Here is a 5,609-nt window from a genome sequence, read left to right on the forward strand (position 1 = left end):
CCCCTATCTTTCCTTTTCATCGGCCTCTCTCATCCTGGTCCCCCTTTATCTTTCTCTTCCTGCCTTCTTCTCTCTCCTGCTCTCTCTCCCCTCTATCTTTCTCTCGCCTCTCTCTCCTGCCTCTATCTTCTCTCGCCTCTCTCTCCTGCCCTCCTTACTCTTCTCGCCTCTCTTCCTGCCCCCTCATCTGCCGCTCTTTTCTCTTCTCGCCTCTCTCTCCTTGCCCCCTATCTCTCTCGCCTCTCTCTCCTACCCACTTCTTCTCTCGCCTCTCTCTCCTGCAGTTCCGATCCTGCACTCGTCCTCGCTTTCTCTTCTCTCTTCCTGCCCCCCTATCTCCTCTCTCTCTCCTGCGCCCCCTCTCTTTCTCTCTCTTCTCTCCCCTATCCTCTCTCTCTCTCCTGCTCCGCCTCTATCCTCTCTCTCTTCTCCTGCCCCCTATCTTCTCTCTCTCTCCTGCGCCCTATCTATCTCTCTCTCTCTCTCCTGCCCCCCTATCTTCTCTCGCTCTCTCTCTGCCCCCTATCTCTTCTTCGCCTCTCCTCCTGCCCCCTATCTTCTCTCGCCTCTCTCTCCTGCCCCCTATCTTCTCTCGCCTCTCTCTCCTGCCCCTATCTTCTCTCTCTCTCTCCTACGCCACTCTGCTCTCGTCTCTCTCTCTGAGCATTGCTGGGAGATGAGTCATCTCGTTCAGGCTTCTTGGGTCGAGATTTAGCCAGATATCAGGTACAGGAACACATAGAACAAGGGAGGGAGGGAGGGAGGAGGGGGAGACAGGTTTAGCCAGATATCAGGTACAGGAACACAGAACAAGGGAGGGAGGGAGGGAGGGAGGAGAGAGGGGGAGACAGGTGAAGACTGGAGGAGAAAAACAGAGAAGATCAGCGAAAAGAAGAGGGAAGTCTGAGCCAAAAATGAAGAGGAGCGGAAATAGTTGCAGAGAGGTGTGTGAAAAATGGAGGGAGGAGAGGGAGGAGGAGAGGGAGGAGAGGAGAGAGTGAAGTACGGGAACTACTTGTTACAACACTACATAACATTTGAGAATGTCTGTTATTTATTTTTAAAACTTTTGTGTTCACTAATGTTTCCCTTGTTTATTTTCCCTTTTTGTTTATTGTCTATTCCATTTGCTTTGGAATTATAAACATGTTTACCATGCCAATAAAGCCTTTGAATTGAATTTAGAGAGGGAGGGGAGAGCGAGAAAGAGGACCAGCACCCAACGGTCTGAGGTGTTTTCACTTTAGACAGGGCAGCAGGAATGTGGTCCTATCTATCTTCTCGCTAGCATAATGGTCCCGAACCCCCACTCACACAGCCTTGGCATTTACTCAATGTCATTCTAGTGTTGTATGAGCGACTTCAATTTGTACTGTACTTTAGGGCGAGGGTCATTTTACCCAGGCATGCGTGGGAGTGATCACTCAGTCTTTTTCGATAGATAGACCTGTCACTAACAAAAGATGGGAAATATTCTGGTCAATATCACACACTCTCTCCTTCCTCCCCTCTCGCCATCGATACTTCTCTCCTAACTAATTTAGGCTTTTTCCTGCAGCTGATTGGTTATCCTCAGAAGTTCACAGTGTACACTGGAACAGTTTGGCACGGCACACGCCAGCCCTTACTTTAGGAAGAGAGGGATGGAGCACAGAGACTGTTAGAGGGACAGAGAAAAGGCAGAAGGGGTGTAAGAGAGACAAAAAAAGAAGGGGGTGTGAGAGAGGGGAAAGAAGGGGATGTTGAGAAGGAGTGGGAGGATAAGCAAGGTACCAGGGTGTGAAGAGAGGGGTCAGAGAGAAGGGGGTGTTGTAAGAGATGGGTAAAGATTACGAAAGGGGGATGTGTTTGAGAGTTACGGGATACATGAAAGAAGGGGGTGTGAGAGAGGGGGAAAGAAAGGGGTATGTTTTCGAGATGAGGGGGATAAGAAGGTGTTGACGAGCAGCAATAACGGTGAAGGGGTGAATGTGAGAGAGAAGAAGACTGCAGAGGGAAGAGAGGGTGAGATGAGGGAAGTAGGGTGGTGATGATGGGGAAGGTGGAGAGGGGAAAGAAGGGGTGTGAGAGAGGGGAAAGAAGGGGATGCAAGGTAGAGGACGGGGGAATAGGTAAGGGGTTGAGATGTGATGAGACAGAGGGGGAAAGAAGGGGGTGAGAGAGTGGGGAAAGCAAGGGATGTGAATGAGAGGGGAAAGAATGGTGGATGTGACCGAGAGGGGGATTAAGGGAAGGGCGGTGTGAATTTGAAGAGGGGGAAAGATCTAGTTAACTCTTTTCTTTCTTGCACATACATGTTGCATCACCATTGGAGTAAAAAAGCGGTGATGAGTGAGGGACAGAAAGACAGGTGGCCGTGATGAGGTTCATTTGGGGTAAAGAACGGTGGGTGTGTGTTGAGAGTGGGGAGGTAGAAGGGTGTGAGAAGATGGGTGGAAAAGAAGGGTATGTGAGAATGTATGTTTTTGTGGAAAGAAGGGGTGTGGAGAGGGTGGTGAAAGGAAGGGTGATAGAGAGGGGAAAGAAAGGAATCGTGTTGGAGAGATGTTGGTGATTGTAAAGAACGAGGGGCGTGATTCAGAAGCATACGGTCGAGCTGGAGGAGGAAGAAAGCGGTGTTGAGATGAGGGGGAAGAAGGGTGTGAGAGAGGCCGGAAGAAGGGGGAGAGCTATACAGGGGAGATAAAAGTAATGTATGTGTGACAGCGCGGTGGTGTGAGAGAGGGGGATAAGAAAGGGCGTGTGAGATGGAGGGGACAAGAAGGGGGTGAGAGAGGGGGAAGAAAAGGGTGTGAGAGAGGAAAGAAGGGGTGGGAGGTGCTGAGGAGGGGATACAAGAAGAGGAATGAGGGGTGTAGAGTAGTCATATTGGCGAGGTTTCGAAAAAATCATGAAGTTAAAAAGGACACTATTTATGTTTGGTGAAGGTGCAACAGAGAGTTAATCAAGTATGCAGGAGGGCTGATATAGAGATTGAAGGGTCTGTGATGGAAGTTGTACCCAGATGGGGGAATAGAAGGGTGCTACTGTCTTTAGATGTCTTATTTAAGAAGCTTGGTGGAGTCATAAACCCCGAGGAACGAGTGTAGGAGAGGGATCAAGTATAGGGTTTGTAGAGAGCAGTGAGTCAGAGGAATAAAGAGAGAGATATGTTTGATTTTTGGGACTTGTATCTTTGAGAAGGTTCAGACAAAGTGTAAGAGAGAGGGAGGGGTTTGATGTTTGGGGGACTTGTATAAAGGTCAGACCAGAGGAGAGGAGAGAGGGAGGTTTGATGTTTTGGGGACTTTGTATAAGTCAGACAGAGGAGAGAGAGACATTTGTTTGATGTTTTGGGGTACTTTATAAAGTCATGAAGGAGATACGTTGAAAAAGCTAGCTGGTAAGAGGGCATTTCATTTAAAGTGAGAGAACCACAGATGGTTTAGACTATTCATGCAATGTTTTATTAATGTCTATCTTCATTTGTAAAAAATAATAAACCACTTCCACTATGTTTTTCATTGAGACCCAATTATGGCGCTAGATTATCAAACACTGCCCTCTATCCCGTGTCCTTTTTCCTCTCTTTTCACTTTGCCCTATCTCTACGCCCTGTCTAGAGCCCCCCCCCTCACTTGTTGCGTAGTTTCCCTTCTGGAGGAAACCCCCAGGCCTTGGTGAGACACACACACACACACACACACACACACACAACACACCACCACACACACACACACACACACACAACACACACACACACACATCAACACACACACACCTTGTAGACATGGTTGTGGGAGGAGTGTGGGTCTGGTACCTCTTCCTGAGCCTCAGAGGTATGGACTGCCAATCTGCTGGGTGTGAGGAACCTGTTTACTTGAAGATTTAAATCTCCAAAATTTAAAATTTACGACAACAAAATGTAGAAAAATGTCGATGAGACAAGGAGGTGGAGGGACCACACACACATTTGTGCCTTCTCTTCTGTCGCTCGAGCAAATGGAGCTTTTGCGCTGGAAGGTGGGGCAAGGAGTGGATGTATACAACAGGAGGACATCGTCCTTTAGAGTTTTCAAAACTAGCTGGATCTGAACACAACTGTCAAGCTCTCCTAGGAAATGGTGAGCAGAGAGATGTATGAGAAAACACCAATGAGTGTCGAGGAGAGAAAGGGAAGGGGGTAATGTCTATCCTACATTAGATATACTTTATGTGATTTCTAAATCAGAATTATCACAGGAAAATAACCAGTTTCACCATTTCCCAGCATGCCCTTGACCTGGAACAGAGGGAATTGTTGGGTAAAAGGTTAGTTTATACCCGCCATTTGGCACCAAACAGCAGTGTTACATTCTATTAAGACTGCACATGAGAAGCTTTGTCATGGAATATCCTCTTTAGGACTCTGAGAAACCTCTGAGAACCTTCTGGTATCAACAAAGAAGCTATTTTGTTTGTTTTTTTCAAGCTCTCAGTTAGGGTTTACTGCTCTTGCTTGTTCTGAAGGTATTCTTAAGGTTGGGATCTAGTATGGGAACCTTACAAGAGGATACAATGACAACAAAGATCAAACGAAAGGAGGAGGAACAGATGTGGATGGATGGGAGAGAAGAGAGGTTCAAAACATACAATGCATCTAGACTCATTTTATCTTCTCCTCCCTCCCTCTCTATCTCCCACTTTTCTCTTTCCTCCTTGTTAGAGAGAGAAAATTTTCCAAGGATTTCACTAGTAATTATTTATTATGGCAAGGTTATAATAACTTATATTAAATAATAATTATAATTAACCCTTTTGGTTAATTTCACACAGTATTACCCAAACCATATGTCTTCTCTCTATTTCACATTTCTCTCTCTCCTCTCTCTCTCTCTCTCTCTCTTTCTCTCTCTCCTCTCTCTCTCTCTCTCTCTGGTCGTATCTCTGTCTGTCTCTCTTCTCTCTCTGTCTGTATCTCTGTCTGTTCTCTCTGCTCTTGTCTGTATCTCTGGTCTGTCTCTCTGATCTCTTCTGTTCTGTATCTCTGTCTGGTCTCTCTTCTCTCTGTCTGTATCTCTGTTGTCTCCCTCTCTCTCTGTCTGTATCTCTGTCTTGTTCTCTCTGTCTGTCTCTCTCTCTCTCTCCTCTGTCTCTCTCTCTGTCTGTTATCTCGTCTGTCTCTTGTTCGTCTCTCTGTCTGTATCTCTGTCTGTATCTCTGTTCTGTATCTCTGTCTGTCTCTCTGTTCTGTCTCTCTGTCTGTCTTCTCTGTCTGTCTCTCTCTTCTCTCTCTCTGTCTGTATCTCTGTCTGTCTCTCTGTCTCTCTGGTCTGTATTCTCTGGTCTGTCTCTCTCTCTCTCTGTCTGTATCTCTGTCTGTCTCTCTGGTCTCTCTGTTCTGTATTCTCTGTCTGTCTCTCTCGTCTCTCTCTGTCTGTATCTTCTGTCTGGTATCTCTGGTCTTCTCTCTGTCTGTATCTCTGTCTGTATCCTTCTGTCTGTCTCTCTCTCCTCTCCTCTTGTCTGGTCTTCTGGTCTGTCTCTTCTGTCGTCTCTCTGTCTGTCTCTCTGTCTGTCTCTCTCTCTCTCTCTCTCTCCGTCTCTCTCCTGTCTGATCTCTGGTCTGTCTTCTCTGTCTCTTCTGTCTG

Source organism: Salvelinus sp. IW2-2015, unplaced genomic scaffold (genome assembly GCF_002910315.2).
Source record: "Salvelinus sp. IW2-2015 unplaced genomic scaffold, ASM291031v2 Un_scaffold3778, whole genome shotgun sequence".
In the NCBI taxonomy this organism is placed as follows: domain Eukaryota; kingdom Metazoa; phylum Chordata; class Actinopteri; order Salmoniformes; family Salmonidae; genus Salvelinus; species Salvelinus sp. IW2-2015.